At 41.1% G+C, this 19,435-nt stretch overlaps 1 long non-coding RNA gene across 1 annotated transcript; it reads right to left on the bottom strand.

The window, feature by feature from the left end:
• Positions 1 to 1,733: 1,733 nt before the first annotated feature.
• On the bottom strand, positions 1,734 to 2,232 carry LOC139023583 (uncharacterized). Its single transcript, XR_011474726.1, has 2 exons — positions 2,005 to 2,232; positions 1,734 to 1,902 (listed from the first exon to the last, which is right to left on the bottom strand). It is a non-coding gene; the product is annotated as an uncharacterized lncRNA (long non-coding RNA).
• Between the last annotated feature and the right edge of the window lie 17,203 nt (positions 2,233 to 19,435).

The raw sequence follows: 19,435 nt of genomic DNA, 5'->3' as shown, positions 1-19,435 counted from the left end.
TGCATGAAATGCTTTATGAAAATACGCTTCCCCAAACTTGAAACTCACGTGCCACCTAATCATAGGTTAGTGTTTTTGCTCTTAGTTACTGGTCTTGTTGGCTGAGGAAAAGTAAATGTGGACAGTTATTCAAACATCTTCAAAGTGTACTCAGAATTCATTAAGAAGAACCGCACATCGTTGCATCCTGGACTTGCATGTTCTGTTAATATTTAATTACCATAAACAAAATGTGATTTGTCATTGTGAGCACCGTGGGTGTGCGCCCTAATCAGGATACACACCCAATGCATACTGGTAGAGAAATGTACCGGTAAATTAAAATGCTGCAGGTCAAATGTTTGTCGCCACATTTTCACAACGGAAACTCTGTGTGTGAGTGGATTAGCATTACACAGTTAAATTCCACAATAGCTATTGCGCAACTCCTAGCGGAGACTGGAGCAGATCATCCGACAGAGAATGCATTACACATGTCATTGTTGATTACGTGCTGCATAGACAGATAGTGTGACAGTGAGTGATGGGCTGGGGTGGCAGAAGGGTGGTAGAGGGGGGAGTGATGGAGGAGCGGTCTGGGGGCAAGAGTTGCAGGTGGACAAGGACACACAGCTGTCATGAGCAGGGGACCAGGTAGTTACTCATTGTCATGCTGACAATAGTATTTTTATGCCTGGGGCCCAACCAACAGGGAGAGGTGACTTCATTACTCAGACAGATGGAGGGAGCAATCCCTGACAAATGAAGGGGGAAGGGTGCATCACACAGAATCTTATAGGACTCATTGCCAAATACAGTCAGTAGTACTGCTGTGAGATTCTGTGAGACTTGGTTTGGGAACAGTGTGAACTGTTGGCCTATAAACTGTGTTCCGTTGTCTGATTGCATATACAGTACGTAGGCAGCTCGTCACTGCAATCTGAGAATTATTCTACAGAAACATTGACAGCAATTATTGGAATGTACAGTACCAGAAAGAGGATAGCTTTCCAGCACTGGAGCTAGTCAGCCACTGAGCCAGAGCATTCTGTGGATATTCATAAGCATAGTTTAATGGGGGGTGGGAAATAAACATAAACCAACTGTATGCTGTAGTAGATATAAGATCCTTTGAAGATATGTCAAATAAAAAAATGTATATATTTGGTGTACCAATGAAGGCTCAAATACATTGAATAATGATCCATCCATGATCTGTTCTGTTCTTTTGATATGTGATACAATATGTGACTTGTTTCAGGAAACTAGGCATATGTCGCGCATCTCTACTTCACAGGCGAGGCATTTCAATGTAAAAATGTATTCTGGAACATGTTAACTTTCATGTGCCTTAATAACAAACTTGTATGCCATCTGTAAATACAAATACAATTGTTCAATTACGATTCTAGTTGGTTTAGCCACAGAAAAAGCCAGGAACCTTCCTGCTAGCCATGATTGACTGAGATAATGGATGGGCTGGACATGAGTGATGAGTTCAGATTGGTCTGCCATGTAGCTCYCTGTAGCCTGCTTCTGTCTATAACAAAGGGCTGCTCAGGTATTCCTTTCTAATGCATCTTTTTTTAAAGATATCACAAATAACTGCAAAAGTGTTGCTCTCCACTTTCTGGAGGACAGAGTTTTGAAATCAGTGGAATGCCCGGTGGAAGCAGAGTATGACAGATAAGGAGATGGAGAAAATGTCACGGTTTTCTAAAGTAGAACCCAGAAGCAGACCAGGACAAGGAGAGTAGGACGAAGGTGAGTATTTATTTACAAGTTTAAACGTAGAGGTAGAAAGATCCAGGTGGCGGAGCGGGCAGCGGAGGTGAGTTGATGGGAGTGAATAGGCAGATCCAAGGGAGTAACAGAAGCCACCAACGACCAGGCAGGGATGGGGTGAGTGTTCCGGGTGAATGACTGTAGACAGAACAAACAGAGGTAAGTTCAAGGCAAGCAAAACGTACAAAACAACAAAACAAACTCTATCAAACTGGAGGCTGATACGCTGGCACAACATACTGTTCATGGCTAACGATCCGGCAGGGAATGGATGTCAGGTCAGAGCTTATGAAGTGGAGGGGTGATGATCAGGACCAGGTGTGCAGATAGCTGATGGGATACAGGTGCGGGTAATCAGAGATCTCCCAACTAGCTACGTCGCCCGGCAACCAGACAGGGTGCGTTCCAGGACACCGGAAAAACACTCCAGGACAGAACACAGGCAAAAACAGACTCAGGAAGCGGGATTCGTGACAGAAAATTCTGGCATTTGATTGCAAATATGCAGAGGGAGTCGAAAAGAGAGCACACAGAAGGGTGTTGTATGAAACACCTGTCTCCGGATTACATCTTCAAACTAAGGGCAACCATGGCATCCGTGACAGAGAAGGAGAAGCATTCATCCGGGTAAGAGAGTCTAGCTAGCTACATTTTCAGATAGTATGCATTTCTAATTGTGTCAGAAAGTCATTTTCATTGCAAGTTAAAGCTTACWGCTAGCTAACTAGCTAAAGTTACCTGGCTGGCTCGCTAGCTAACGTTACATGTATGATCTGTGTAGTAATATTATTTGTATATCAGAACCATTTGCATTGCTAGTTATAGCCTAATGTTAGCTAACTAACATTGAGTCTAGTTGGTTAGCTACCTGCAGATTCATGTAGGGTTGTAACGTTATGAGTTGGCGTTATGGTTAATTGTTTAGCTAGCTAGCTAGCTAGCTACAGTACATGTACAAACAAAAGACTCCACTATGCAAGGTACCATTTCACTGTACCATTTACACCTCCTGTATCCTATGCATGTGACAAATAAACATTGACTTTATTTGATATGAGTTTTTACCAGAATATATAACTTTAGGCCAACAAGACATTCTCTGGTAGAATCTCCTGCTTTTATTTCATCACACTCACAACTGTAAGATATTTTCTGTAATTAGCTTGCCATTAATTAGTAAATAATGATATTGTTGTGAGTTTATTTTTCCTGTAATAATGAATACAAATTAGCTAAAGATAAGACTTAGTCAGCAATATGATGTGCTAGAAACCAACCAAAACATTGTTTAGAAAGTTAGTTGCCTGGTTTGCTAGATTGACATATACTAAATTTCTTTAAAAACTGATAGGTTTGTTGCCGTTAAAATACACCAGTTATGCTATTTTGGACCCCCAGGCTGCTGATGTCATGCATGTGAATRCTTAAAGAGATGGGTTGGGCTAAGGCTTAAGAGGTTGTGAACGATGCTGAATGGGTCTAGACAAATAAGAGCTCTCCAGTATGTGCACCAAAACATTCAAGGGCCATTTTCTCAAAAGTGGCGTAACAAGTTTATCAACTTTCAAAGCAGAATTACTTTCCCATTGTTCCTCAACTGTAGTGTATGATATGCTATTTTCTAGCTCTAACTCTACTTTTATCCAATGTAAAAAACACAATTTCAAATTTTGCTACATAAGAAAGAATTGAGCAACTGGTTTGGGTGTAGAGATGTGTAGAGGCAGTAGAGACAACAGCGGAGTGGGTGTAGAGATGTGTAGAGGCAGTAGAGACAGCAGTGGTGTGGGTGTAGAGATGTGTAGTAGCAGTAGAGACAGCAGTGGTGTGGGTGTAGAGATGTGTAGAGGCAGTAGAGACAGCAGTGGTGTGGGTGTAGAGATGTGTAGAGGCAGTAGAGACAGCAGTGGTGTGGGTGTAGAGATGTGTAGAGGCAGTAGAGACAACAGCTGTCAAACTGTCATCTTGGGGACAGGTGTTTAATACAGTACAAGGTGTACCCTGTGTACCCTGCTAAAATTTGTGTTTCTAGCTCTACAAATTGATGACAATCTATGACAGCCCTGTTAGGCTACAAAGGGGCAAAGTGGGCCGTGGTTAAAAACCTGTTATGGCTGAAGGGGCAGTATTGAGTAACCTGGAAAGAGGTGCCCATTTCAAACGGCCTCGTACTCAATTCTTGCTCGTACAATATGCATATTATTATTACTATTGGATAGAAAACACTCTAGTTTCTAAAACCGTTTGAATTATTTCTCTAAGTGAAACAGAACTCTTTCTGCAGCCCATTTCCTATCCGGAAGTGAGATTTCCAAAAGCGAGGTCTTTGTTCAAGAGCTTGTCTATAAAAGGGCATGTCACTTGGGACTATAGAAACACGTCATACACCTTCCCCTGGGTGTCAAGCGGAAGTGAGAGCAGAAATGAGTTGATTATCTTGTTCWGAGATTGAATACATCKTCTTGGAATGAGAGGTCCGCCATAKATTTTTTTTCTCGAAGGCGCGAAGTTGGACCTGGAATCGCCTTCTGGAAAACCGTCGTTATGGGTGAATATGATCTCCGTGTCACGTTCCTGACCTGTTTTATGTTATTTTTGTATGTGTTTAGTTGGTCAGGGTGTGAGTTGGGGTGGGCATTGTATGTTTTGTGTMTCCATGTTTAGGTCACTTGTKATTAGCCTTATATGGTTCTCAATCAGGGACAGGTGTTTGACGTTTTCCTCTGATTGAGAACCATATATAGGTTGGCTGTTCACACTGTTTGTTTGTGGGTGATTGTCTCCTGTGTCTGTGTATGTTGCGCCACACGGGACTGTTTTCTGTTTGTTTGTTCGTTTCGTTTTATGTAGTCATTTTTCCTGTTTGTGCGTTCTTCGTGTTACATGTAAGTTTGTAGTCCAGGTTTGTCTACATCGTTTTGTTATTTGTTAGTTTATTCAAGTTTAGTTCGTTTTTCTGTCGTCTTTAAATAAATTCATTATGTCATATCACAACGCTGCGCCTTGGTCGAATCACTACTCCTCCTCTTCGTATGAAGAGGAGGAGGAATACCGTTACACTCCGGCTTAGATTTTATTTGATACATGTCACAATATCATCCTAAAGTATGTTTTTTCAATATAGTTTTATTATATTATTGAAATTTATTCGGGACTTTAGGCGTGATGCGTTGTATGAATTTGTTCAAGAAGGAGAGGTTAGCGCCGCATGGCCAGTGTGCTTGCTAATTCAAGAGGGAAAGAGTTCGTTCTGGATCCAAATAAAGACGGTTCTGGACAAAGGACCCCATGTACAACATTCTGATGGAAGATCAACAAAGGTAGGACCCAATTTGGGATGCTATTTCATATATCTGTCGAACTGTGCTATCGCTACCGATTACTTGGAATCAATGCTGTTGTGTGTTAGCTATTGCAGTAAGCTAATATAACGCTATATTGTGTTTTTGCTGTAAAACACTTAAAAAATCGGAAATATTGGCTGTATTCACAAGATCTTTGTCTTTCATTTGCTATACACCATATATTTTTCTGAAATGTTTTATGATGAGTAATTAGGTAGTTGACGTTGGTGTCTGTATTTACTCTGGCTACTCCCGTGCTATTTCTGACTGTAGCTATGATGGTAGCAGTAATGTAAAACTGATTTATAGCTCAAATATGCACATTTTTCGAACAAAACATAGATTTATTGTGTAACATGTTATAGGACTGTCATCTGAGGAAGTTGTTTCTAGGTTTGTTTGGTTGGATCTTGGTTAGTTAGGTTGGCTTTGTGCATGCTACCTGTGCTGTGAAAAATGTCTGGCCTCTTTTGTATTTGGTGGTGAACTAACATAAATATACGTGGTGTTTTCGCTGTAAAACATTTTAAAAATCGGACATGTTGGCTGGATTCACAAGATGTTTATCTTTCAAATGCTGTATTGGACTTGTTAGTGTGTGAAAGTTAAATATAAAAAAAAAAAAATGATTTTGAATTTCACGCCCTGCACTTGAGCTGGATGTTGTCATAAGTGTACCGACCTCGGGCTTGCAGCCCTAACAGGTTTTAAGTTACTAGTCTCATAGAGCCGAATGTCTGTCAAATATCCAACTTACAACATCAAACTCATTTTACCACGGTCCAAAAATGTTCGCGCTGGCTACAGACTTGCATCTTGACAGGGATCAATCATCCAGTGCAAGGTGGAGACTAGAATCTGAAGTCAAAGGTCTACTGTTCGCTGATGATCTGGTGCTTCTATCACCAACCAAGGAGGGCCTACAGCAGCACCTAGATCTTCTGCACAGATTCTGCCAGACCTGGGCCCTGACAGACCTGGGCCCTGACAGACCTGGGCCCTGKCAGACCTGGGCCCTGACAYTAAATCTCAGTAAGACAAAAATAATGATGTTCCAAAAGACATCCAGTTGCCAGGACCACAAATACAAATTCCATCTAGACARCYTTGCCCTAGAGCACACAAAAAACTATACATACATCGGCCTAAACATCAGCGCCACAGGTAACTTCCACAAAGCTGTGAATGAGCTGAGAGACAAGGCAAGAAATGCCTTCTATGCCATCAAAAGGAACATAAAATTTGACATACCAATTAGGATCTGGCTAAAAATACTTGAATCAGTTATAGAACCCATTTCCCTTTATGGTTGTGAGGTCTAGGGTCCGCTCACCAACCAAGAATTCACAAAATGGGGCAAACACCAAATTGAGACTCTTTATGCAGAATTGTGCAAAAATATACTCTGTGTACAATGTAAAACACCAAATAATGTATGCCGAGCAGAATTAGGCCGATACTCACTAATTATCAAAATCCATAAAAGAGCGGTTAAATTCTACAAKCACCTAAAAGGAAGAGATTTCCAAACCTTCCATAACAAAGCCATCACCTACAGAGAGATTAACCTGGAGAAGAGTCCCCTAAGCAAGCTGGTCCTGGGGCTCTGTTCACAAACACAAACAGACCCCACAGAGCCCCAGGACAGCAACACAATTAGACCCAACCAAATCATGAGAAAAAGATAATTACTTGACACTTTGGAAATAACTCACCAAAAAATAGAGCAAACTAGAATGTTTAGCCCTAACAGAGAGTACACAGTGGCAGAATACCTGACCACTGTGACTGACCCAAAATTAAGGAAATCTATGTACAGACTCAGTGAGCATTGCCTTGCTATTGAGAGAGGCCGTCGTAAGCAGATCTGGGTCTCAGGCTATGAGACAGGCTATGTGCACACTGCCCACAAAATAAGGTGGAAACTGAGCTGCACTTCCTAACCTCCTGTCAAATGTATGACAATATCCGAGAGACATATTTCCCTCAGATTACACAGATCCACAAAAAAACTATTTTGATAAACTCCCATATCTACTGGGTGAAATACCACAGTGTGCCATCACAGCAGCAAGATTTGTGACCTGTTGCCACAAGAAAAGGGCAACCAGTGAAGAACAAACACCATTGTAAATTCAACCCATATTTGTTTATTTATTTTCCATTTTATACTTCTTGTCACTACAGGGGGTGCTGTTTCAACTTCGACATTTTGCGTCTCCAAATTAAACTGCCTCGTACTCAATTCTTGCTCGTACAATATGCATATTATTATTACTATTGGATAGAAAACAATCTCTAGTTTCTAAAACCGTTTGAATTATGTCTGTGGGTGAACCAGAACTCTTTCTTCAGCGAAAATCATGACAGGACATGCGAAGGTCTGAAAACTAGGCTCTGATCTCGGATCAGTTTAAAGCTCTGTGTGTGCCCTATGGATCGAAATGAACTGCACCCGCCTTCCCCTGGATGTCAGTAACCAATGACAAGTGGAAGGGTGTTTCTACGTATTTCTCAGAGCTTATAAAAGGGCAAGGAACGAGGTGCGCTCTCTTTTCGACTTCCGCCATTACGCAACGCAAGACCTCAGGATAGCATTTTGAAACGCTCAGTTATTGGCCTTAGATATGTCCGTCTGTAATTTAATTCGGTATAGGTGTTAGAAACATCATAACGAAGTTATTTGAAACCGATTTATATCAGTTTATGCGAGTATATTGCTATTTTCGAAATTTTCGTAGTATTGCGTTTGAGGATTTGGACATGTGTGTGCCACGTAGCTACTGTTAGCTGCTAGTTCCGAAGTTGAAGTGGACGTTTTACAACAAAGCAACGATTCTTTTGGACAAAAGGACACCTTGCCCAAGATTCTGATGGAAGCTCGTCCAAAAGTAAGAGATATTTATGATTTTATTCCGTATTTATGTGGAAAAATGTAAACGCATTTTTCGGCCATTATTGCGGCACTAGTTCTGGCTGTAACGCACACTGTATGTCTAGTAACGTTAATTTTAAAAATCTAAATCAGCGGTTGCATTAATAACCAATGCATCTTTCATTAGCTGTCCAACCTGTATTTTTTTGGTCAATCTAATCGATAAATAATCGTAAACTTAGGTGCCCTTCCAAGATGGCGCCGGCCAGAATGCATGCCATGTTTGACTGATTACATAGCATAACCACGATTTGTGATGCTAAATATGCACATTTTCGAACAAACTCTATATGCATTGTGTAATATGATGTTACAGGACTGTCATCTGAAGAATTCTGAGAAGGTTAGTGAACAAAATTAATTATATTTGGTGGTGATAACGTTATCGCGCTTTTTGCCTTGAATCAATGCGGGGTGATGTTAGCTCATGTGGTATGCTAATATAACGATATATGTGTTTCGCTGTAAAACACTTAGAAAATCTGAAATATTATCTGGATTCACAAGATGTTGGGCTTTCATTTGCTGTACGCTGTTATTTTTCAGAAATGTTTTAAGATGGGTAATTAGGTAATACACGTTGCTCTCTGTAGTTATTCTAGTCGCTTTGGGTGAGTTTTGTGATAGTGGCTGCAATGGTAACTGTGATTTATACCTGAAAAATGCACATTTTTCTAAAAAAACATATGCTATACCATAAATATGTTATCAGACTGTCATCTTATAAGTTGTTTCTTGGTTAGTGGCTATATATATCTTTATTTAGTCGAATTAGTGATAGCTACTGATGGAGTAAAAAAGTGGTGGAGTAAAAAAAGTGGTGTCTTTTGCTAACGTGGTTAGCTAATAGATTTACATATTGTGTCTTCCCTGTAAAACATTTTAAAAATCAGAAATGATGGCTGGATTCACAAGATTTTAGGCTTTCATTTGCTGTATACTGTGTATTTTCAGAAATGTTTTAGGATGAGTATTTTGGTAATTGACAGTCGGTCTCTGTAATTATTCCGGCTGCTTCCAACGCTATTTCAGATTGCAGCTGCAATGTAGAACTGTGATTTATACCTGAAATATGCACATTTTTCTAAAAAAACATATGCTATACCATAAATATGTTATCAGACTGTCATCTTATGATTAGCTTGCCATGCAGGAAAAAAATGGTGGAGAAAAAAAAGTTGTGTCTTTTGCTATCGTGGTTAGCTAATAGATTTACATATTGTGTCTTCCCTGTAAAACATTAAAAAAATCGGAAATGATGGCTGGATTCACAAGATCTGTATCTTTCATTTGGTGTCTTGGACTTGTGATTTCATGAACATTTGATTATATGATATCCCTGTGGCTTTAGGCTAGGCTATGCTAGTCAGCTTTTTTGATGGGGGGGATCCCGGATCCGGGGTTGTGACTCGTTAGAGGTTAACTATTTGCACATTGTTACAACACTGTATATAGACATAATATGACACTTGAAATGTCCTTATTCTTTTGGAACTTCTGTGAGTGTAATGTTTACTGTTTATTTTTATTGTTTATTTCACTTTTGTTTATTATGTACTTCACTTGCTTTGGTAAACATATGTTTCCCATGCCAATAAAGCCTTGAATTGAATTGACAGAGATGATGAAAAAACATATGAACTCTCTATGGTAGAGAAGAGATACTGTGGAATTCCACTAGAGCAGCACATGCATAACCTACAGTACCTGTAATTACAAGTTTTTGACCTGGCATTTAATAGAGACCGGCTTTTATTTGCTTAAATGTGAAGCATGACCAGCCATTAAAAGAAACCAGCATTTGTTGGAGGCTTGGCACTTCATGGACATTTTACGATAGTTCAGTTCCAGTAAGAAGAATGTGGAACGCAACCCTTTACAACACCATATGCAATTCCTGACTATTTGTCGGAGGCAACTTCATGGTGAGTTTAAATGGGTCATGTCTTAGCATATTAATGTTATCTAGTTTATGAGCTCCCTGAGATTAAATATAATTTACTTGACCAATATTTAACCTATTTTTAATATCTCAATCCGGGTTGGCCAAAAAACATCCAAAGAATTTTGTTTTTTTACATAAATGTAAAGTATTGATCATTATGAATTACAGAATAAAAAAAAGCTACAATAAACRCAGTATGTATAGGAAAATCAACAAAAAGAAAGGCCCTACCAATGTTTTTTGCTGTGCATGACTGCACTTTAGAGTGTGTCATCCTGCAGCACAGCATTTTGGGAGAAGTTGAGGTCAGGTCCAATATTGACTTTGCACCCAAGAGTAATAGAGGTTTGGCCTTCCTGAAATATAATATATAACATTTAGCAGACACTTTTATCCAAAGCAACTTACAGTCATGCATGAATACATTTTTACGTATGGGTGGTCCCGGGAATCGAACCCAATATCCTGGTATTGCAATTCTCATACAAGATACATGACATGAAATTCMTAAGGACTTAAAATCTGCATAGTTACAGTATAGAAAGGTATTATAAATCACATTTTTGTTCTCCTTTTACAAATCAATGGAAGAGAGAATGTTCTTTCTTAAACTTCGCCACAATGAGTTACTATACAATACTGTCAGCAGTCATCAACTAGAGAGAGGTATTTGGCAGTAAGCTACTACAGCTACATCCTCAACAACGACCAAACTTTGCTAACATTCAGGGAACTGACATCACATCGTTAGCTCGAGAGAAGAAAATAGACATGTCAGATATGGATGGATAGTATGCAGTAAATAAGGGAGACCTAACTTGAGGAACCATCTATTTGAATTTCTTTCTGTGTCTGTTTTATTTCTCGATGCTTTCACTATGCACACTTTCATCATCAACAATAACTGATGTAGGTATGACGTCAATGCAATGCAGTGCAATAGAGATTCATCTGAGTGAGTTGTACTGTACATTAACTATGGGTTAATGTGCTGAGAGAGTGAAGGGGGGTTGTACGTGCCTGAACAGCTTGTGGATCCTGTAATGAGATCTCCAGAGATGACAAGAGTAGCTCCAAGACACAATTAGACCAGCATAGCTCTACCTCCAAGTTAGAGTAGTACAGAATAGTACAGAGGTGCAGTGTGTGTCCTTCGAGTGTGTGTGTGTGTGTGTGTATGTGTGTTAGCGTGTGTTTGCGTGCGTGCATGCACGCTTGTGTACCATTGACCGTTAAAGAATGGTGTGTACAGTATGTAAGCCATTGGGAGGCGATGAATAATAAAGAGTTATTATRACAGATGCTGTCTGTGTGAAGCATGACCAGCCATTGAAAGAAACCAGCGTTTGTTGGAGGCTTGGCGTTTAATGTAAGTTGAAATATTTATTCTTATCTAAATCAGCTGGTTAAGATATAATAATAGGTGCGTAGTGTAACAGCACACTATAAGTATGCCTTTAAGTTAGACAAATAGACATAAACAATTTTACCTGCGGATATTAATTGTATTCTCCTCAATTGCAAGCTACAATTTGCATACTTATAGTCTTTAAACCCTTTCCTGTGGCTTTCTAATGCCCTCTCCTGGCTGCTTCTCAGGACATACAGTATGTGTAAAGAATTTGACATGTTTTTACTGACATTGTATGGAGAGGCATCTGACCTCCACATAGCTTAGATGGAAGAGAAATGACTTTAATGAGCAATTAATTTACGGCACGGTAGTTATTGTACTTACGAATATACAACAAGAGTGTACATTATGGGATACTCTCTTATATCCAGTACTGCTCTGCTCTGAACTTATCAACAAGGCTGTCAGTCAGAGCTACTTCAAACATAAAGGGAATAACTACACTAACTATAAGAACAATCCCAACAGCACGCATATGTCTATATCCAGCTCCCAGCATGAGTGCTGTAAACAAAGACATTGATTAGACAGCAGAGCAGGAGGAAAGAAAACATTTCAGCTCATTACACTCAGCTATGGGTCAATATGTGTTCCTGTTCAACTCCTCAGCAGTGAAGTCAAAGAAAGCAAAATCTATAGAGAGACATATAGTGGCACAGCAGGAATATATCATGAGATGTAATTAAGATGGCGGCGCTGAGGAGGGTGCTCGTCTTGCAGGTTCTTACTCTACTTTGCTTTTTTTTATGGATTTTTTTTTGTTAATTGTTAATTTTGTTAATTTGCTCAGAATGTTTGTGCAATAATTTCACTATGACRGACAAACACTTCTGGATCATGAATCAGAATCTATARACTGARTGTATCTCTCAGCCTCCCAGATCTGGAATAATACATTAACTCTTCTGTTCCCCTCACAGTGGGCTTCTTGTTGCTTCTGACCAAGATGACCAAAGGCAATGCTGGTGATGAAGAAGAGGAAGGAAGGGGGACTCCAAGCTAGGCTGAAAAGACTGGCTTCACAGCCTCTTCTTCTGGCTACACATACCTCTTAGTATTCTGATGGCTAATGTCCAATCGCTGTAAAATAAACGTTGAACTCAGAGAAAGGCTTCAATCGCAGAGGAACGTCAGGGAATGCTGTGTCTTTGTTTTTACAGAGACATGGCTTACGGACAATACACTCGACTCTGCTATTCAACCAGGTGGCTTTTCCATTTTCCTTATGGATCTGGTGGCTGCAGGTAAGAGTAGGGGGGAGGGGTATGTTTTCTCATCAACAATTCCTGGTGTACCGAACTTAAAAACATCTCGAGCTCCTGTTCACCAGACTTTCTGATGCTAAAATGCAGACCCCACTATATGCAGAGGTAGTTCACGTGTGTTATTATCACAGCTGTTTACATTCCGCCACAAGCAAACACCAAGTCGTCACTCATCGAACTGTACAAGATCATTAGCCAGCAAGAATCCTCTCATCCAGAAGCAGTCTTTATTGTCACTGGTAATGTTAARCAAGCACATTTAAAACACATTTTTCCAAAATATCATCATCATGTATCCTGCCCCACAAGAAAAAAACAAGTTTTGGACCATGTATACACAACATCTATAAGACATACAAAGCCATCCCACGTCATCCCACGCCCTCCTACCCTCCTACCCCCCCTACAAGCAGAAACTCAAGAGGGAGCGACCAACACAGAGAATAGTGAGGAGGCAGACTCAATGCTGCAGGACTGTTTTGAGATAATGATTGGAATATGTTCAAAGATTCATCCACCCAGGACTCATCCATCAACAATGAGGAATATACATAGTCAGTCAAACTTTAATTGGTGTTCGACAACTCAGACTCTCGACACATGTGGCAAGGACTACAGACTATCACAGGCTACAAAGGCTAATTCAGCTGTGTGTTGCCCACTGAAGCCGCCCTCCCAGATGAGCTTAACACATTTTATGCTTGCTTTGATGCAGAAAATACCAAGCCATCCAGGAAGACTTTTGCTGCTCCGGATGAACAGGTGCTTTCACTCTCCGAGGGTGACGTGAGGAACACTCTCAAAAGAGTGAATACTCACAAAGCCGCCAGCCCAGATGGCATCCCTGGCCGTGTCCTCAGAGTGTGTGCTGACCAGCTGGGGGGTGTCTTCTCGAATATCTTCAACCTGTTCCAATCCCAGGCTATAGTGCCCACCTGCTTCCCAGTGCCCAAGAAAAACAAGGTGACATGCTCAAATGACTATCGCCCCGTCGTACTCACCCCGCTCACCATGAAGTGCTTAGAGAGGCTGATCATGGTCTACATCAAGGCCAGCATGCCAGGCACACTGGACCCACTAATTTACCTACCCTCTAACAGATCCACGGAAGATGCCATTCCCATCATTATTCACATGACTGTAACACATCTGGACAAGAGGAACACCTATGTGAGAATGCTGTTCATTGACTACAGCTCAGTATTCAACACTATTGTTCCCTCCAAGCTCGACAACAAGCTCACATCCCTGGGTCTGGACACCAACTGGATCCTGGAGTTTCTGACGACCACAGGCTGTGAGGATTTGCAACAACACCTCCTCTAAACTGATTTTTAACACAGGGGCCCCCCAGGAGTGTGTCCTCAGCCCTCTGCTGTACTCCCTTTTCATCCACGACTGTGTGGCTTTGCACTACTTCATCATCAAATTTGCTGATGACACCACGGTTGTAGGTATGATAACCAACAATGACAAGTCAGCCTATAGGGTGTTGGTAAGTGAACTGGCATTCAGGTGCCAGGCCAACAACCTCTCCCTCAACGTCAGCAAAACAAAAMAGTTGTTTGTTGACTTTAGGAAGCAGAYGAGGCGATCTGCATAAACGAGAATGCGGTAGAGAGAGTCAGCAGTTTCAAGTTCCTCGGCGTCTACATTACTGAGGACTTGACATGGACCAACAACATCACCACTCTTGTCAAGAGGGCACAACAGTGTCTCTACTTCCTAAGGCGGCTGGAAAAATACTACCGCTGCACTGTTGAAAGTGTCCTGGTTGGTTGCATCACGGCCTGGTACGGGAATTGCTCCTTTCACGACCACAAGACCCTCCAGCCGGTGGTGGGATCGTGCTCCCACTACTCAAAACGGTGCCTGAGGAAGGCCTGCAGCAGCATCAAGGACCCCACACACCCCAACCACATGTTGTTCACTCCCTTACCATCAGGCAGATGGTATCAGAGCACAAGGTTTGATACCAACAGGCTCAGAGACAGTTTCTATCTACACTACATGACCAAAAGTATTTGGACACCTGCTCGTCAAACATTTCATTCCAAAATCATGGGCATTAATATGGAGTTGGTCCCCCCTTTGCTGCTATAACAGCCTCCACTCTTCTGGGAATGTTTTCCACTAGATGTTGGAACATTGATGCAGGGACTTGCTTCCACTCTGCAACAAGAGCATTAGTGAGGTTGGGCACTGATGTTGGGCGATTAGGCCTGGCTTGCAATCAGAGTTCCAATTCATCCTAAGGTGTTCGATAGGGTGTAAGTCATGGCTCTGTGCAGGCCAGTCAAGTTCTTCCATACCGATCTCAACAAACCATTTCTGTTTGGACCTCACTTTGTGCATGAGGGCATTTTCATGCTGAAACAGGAAAGAGCCTTACTGTCACGACTTCCGCCGAAGTCGGTATCTCTCCTTGTTCAGGCGGCGTTCGGAGGTCGGCGTCGCCGGTCTTCTAGCCATCATCGATCCACTTTTCATTTTCCATTTGTTTTGTCTTGTCTTCTCACACACCTGGTTTCAATTCCCTCATTACATGTTGTGTATTTAACCCTCTGTTCCCCCCCATGTCCTTGTCCGGATTTGTTTATTGTAAGTGCATGTGCACGTTTATCTGGTGTGCGACGGGTTTTGTACCCATTGATTGTTTTTTCTGGATGCCGGTGGTTTTATGTATTAAACTGCTCCGTTGTAAACCAAGTTTTTGCTCTCCTGCGCCTGACTTCCCTGCCGCCAGTACGCACCCCTTACACTTCCCCAAACTTTCGCCACAAAGTTGGAAGCACAGAATTGTCTAGAATGTAATTGTATGCTGTAGCATTAAGATTTCCCTTCACTGGAACTAAAGGGCCTAGCCCGAACCATGAAAAACAGCTCCAGACCATTATTCCTCCTCCACCAAACTTTACAGTTGGCACAATGCATTCATCCATCAGACTGCCAGATGGTGAAGCATGATTCATCACTCCAGAGAATGCATTTCCACTGCTCCAGAGTCCAATGACGGCAAGGTTTACACCACTCCAGCCGAAGCTTGGCATTGCGCATGGTGATCATAGGCTTGTGTGTGGCTGCTCGGCCATGGAAACCCATTTCATGAAGCTCCCGACAAACAGTTATTGTGCTGACGTTGCTTCCAGAGGCAGTTTGGGACCGCCGAGCGCTTCAGGACTCGGCTGTCCCGTTCTGTGAGCTTGAGTGCCCTACCACTTTGCGGTTGAGCCATTGTTGCTCCTAGACGTTTTCACTTTACAATAACAGCACTTACAGTTGACCGGGGGAGCTCTAGCAGAGCAGAAATGTGACGAACTGACTTGTTGCAAAGGTGGCATCCTATGACAGTGCCATGTTGAAAGTCACTGAGCTCTTCAGTAATGCCATTCTACTGCCAATGTGTGTCACTGGAGATTGCATGGCTGTGTGCTCGATTTTGTACACCTGTCAGCAACGGGTGTGGCTGAAATTGCCGAATCCACTAATTTGAGGGGGATACCATTTAAAGGCACTTCAATATTTTGTCTTGCCCAATCACCCTCTGAATGGCCCACATACACAATCCATGTCTCAATTGTCTTAAAGCTTAAAATCCTTCACCTCTTAAGGATCGGAAACTTTTTTCAATTTCTGCCTAAAATGACTGCTTGTAGCTCAGAACCTGAAGCAAGGATATGCATATTCTTGATACCATTTGAAAGGGAACACTTTGAAGTTTGTGGAAATGTGAAATTAATATGGGATAATATAACACATTCGATCTGGTAAAAGATAATATGAACAAAAAACATATATATATATATATATATATATTTTTTTTTTATCATCATCTTTGAAATGCAAGAGAAAGGCCATACATTGAGAAAGGATTCTAGGTGTAATTTATATGTTGTCTACAAGATGGCAGCAGTGTGTGTGCAAAGTGTCAGACTGATCCAGTGAAGAATTACATCACTACACAATATTTTTTATCAAGTCTGCCAGGAGTTTGCCCAAATGTGCTGAATTGGTCAATTTATACATTTTCAAGTACATAACTATAGAGAACAATCAAAAATGTAAGTTTACACACTCCCAGGAATGTCATACACTATGGATCATTAGCTTCCCTACAGAAAAGACACTAACCTTCACACATCTAGATGGCCGGGCGAGGTGGGTGTGGAGCCAGAGACAGCAGTGGGGTCAAACTGTCGAACCCAGTTCCTACATTTGAATATAAACATTGATTTTATCAAACAAAACTATGCTACATTTTATCTCTGGGATCCGCAGGATGACAAATCACAGCAAGATTACTGAATGTAAGTGCATTACTTACCTTCAGAGGTGAATGTATCAAACCAGTTGCGGTGATAAAAGTGTTATGTTGTTGTGCACTCTCCTCAAACAATAGCATGGTATTGTATTGCTGTAATAGCTACTGTAAATTGGACACCGCAGTTAGACTAACAACAATTTAAGCTTTCTGCCCATATAAGACATCTATGTCCCGGAAAGTTGGCTGTTGTTTATAACATCATTCTAGTCACATTATCGCATATTGAGCAACAACTGTCCCAGTTTAGGGACACCGATCCCATAGAGGTTTTAACCTGTCTCCTCCCTTCATCTACACTGATTGAATTGGATTTAACAAGTGACATTAATAAGGGACCATACATAGCTTTCACCTGGTCAGTCTATGTCATGGAAAGGGGGATACCTACAGTAGTCAGTTGTACAACTGAAATGTATCTTCCGCATTTAACCCAAACCCTCTGAATCAGAGAAGTGCGAGGGCTGCCATAATCAACATCCACGTCTTCGGCGCCCGGGGAACAGTGGGTTAACTGCCTTGCTCAGGGGCAGAACGACAGAGTTTTAGCTTGTCAGCTCAGGGATTTGATCCAGCAACCTTTTAGTTACCCCTTCCAAAAATATGTGTAAATATTGGACTATAAATTATTATTTCCTTTGTTATACTTATGCTAAAATGTTTATTCTATTCTACTGAGCCATTTACTTTATGTTCGTATTCTTATCTTTATTATTTTTTATTGTTGTAGCATTGTCGAGAAAGAACCTGCAAGTAAGCATTTTGTTGGACGGTGTATACCATGTGTATCCTGCTCATACGACTAATAAAACTTGATGAAGCAGGCTCATTGTGAGATCATTTTCGATAGTCAGAGTAAATTTGTGTTGTGTGGTGTGCCAGTGAAGTGAAAATTAATGCAATTTATATAGAGAATCACGTATAGAGAGCACAGGCAACACAATAATAATATCGTTGTGAWGCAGGTTCATCAGATCATTGTATTTCCATAGACTCAGAGTAGATTCATTGGTTTGGTGTAGTGTGGCAGGAAACAGCTTGCTGACTCTGAGCGTTATACAGGCAGCAGAATGTTGTCGGACTGGAGTGTTCTTTTATGCAAATATGTCCCATCAAGGTCACCTAAGTCTACTTTGTGCTCATTTTACATCATGAAAAGTGACAGTTTTAATGGTTCCACTTCCAAAATGCCCAAAAAACAATGTAATGACCTGAGGGAGAATATTAATAACAATACATTATTTATTACATTTCTAAAATGCTTTTCACTATACAGAATAATCTCAAAGTGCATAAAATAAAAATAAATAAAACCAAATTGACACAAGACAGGGCAACTGACACAATTAACCCAGATAATGCTACAAGGGACAAAGACACCAAGGAGCACAGCTATCAACAGAAAGCCTTCCTACAGAGAAAGGTCTTTAGGCCCGTTTTAAAGGAGCCCAGAGTCTGTGGTGCCTTCAGGTGGTCATGGAGAGCATTCCAGACGCTCGGGGCGGTCGAGCTGAAAGCCCGATCCCCTAAGGAGTAGGGCATGGTCCTGGAGCCGTGGAGGAGAATGCATTACCCATATCATAACAGGGAGTGCGTGTGAGGTCACTCTCTAAAGGAAGGCTTTTCTAACCCTCTGAACTCTTTCTGGGGCTTTATCACACCAAAGGAAGATTATACTGTGAAATTAAAACTGTGCTGTACCACCTCTGGGTATTGGTTAATTTTTACTGCATATTTTATATGTGACCATGTATACTGCTGCTGGTACATTTCCCCTGAATAATTTGGGTTCTAAGCAGATATCACATCTACCATTAGATTCAAATATGTGTGGCTGAGAAATGATGCAGACCTTCCTTATTTGTTATCTGGCTATGATTGAAAGGGGGTTCCTAGTCTTCACAGTCAATGTAATGCAGTCAGACTGTCAGAGGAGCCCTGCATCTAATCGTCTTTGATATTTCAAAGAGGCTGCTTACAGGAATACCTAATGGGGGTGTAGACACAATGTACTGGAGTGATGTATTCTACAGCAGTGATTGTATGAGGAGAGTAGCCAATACAATCCATTTAACAAACCAGTATAGAAAGAGGGAAATAGCTACATCTCTGTACTACACAGAACCCAAGGACTAGAGGAAACAATTACTAAACACATTGCTAAAGCACAAAGGTCCAATTGTTGAGAGTTACGTTGTGACCTCTGAAATGCCATCGCAATAGATTGTCTGCATTCAATGTCGACACTTACAGATAAGCAGCATTAGCACTATAGTAACTATGTCATGTTGTCGTATTATTGGATAACAATTTCGTAAATGACTAAAATGTAAATGTATATGAATCAATCCCTAAACGTAGAATATGCTACTCTGAGCAATTATCAGAATACCTRCTACAAAGGAATATAGACACAAACTTTTCACAGGAACCGGCAAAGAAAGCCT

The sequence above is a fragment of the Salvelinus sp. IW2-2015 genome, linkage group LG33 (genome assembly GCF_002910315.2).
Source record: "Salvelinus sp. IW2-2015 linkage group LG33, ASM291031v2, whole genome shotgun sequence".
Classification (NCBI taxonomy): Eukaryota; Metazoa; Chordata; class Actinopteri; order Salmoniformes; family Salmonidae; genus Salvelinus; species Salvelinus sp. IW2-2015.
This window is presented reverse-complemented; position numbering and strand designations above follow the sequence as displayed.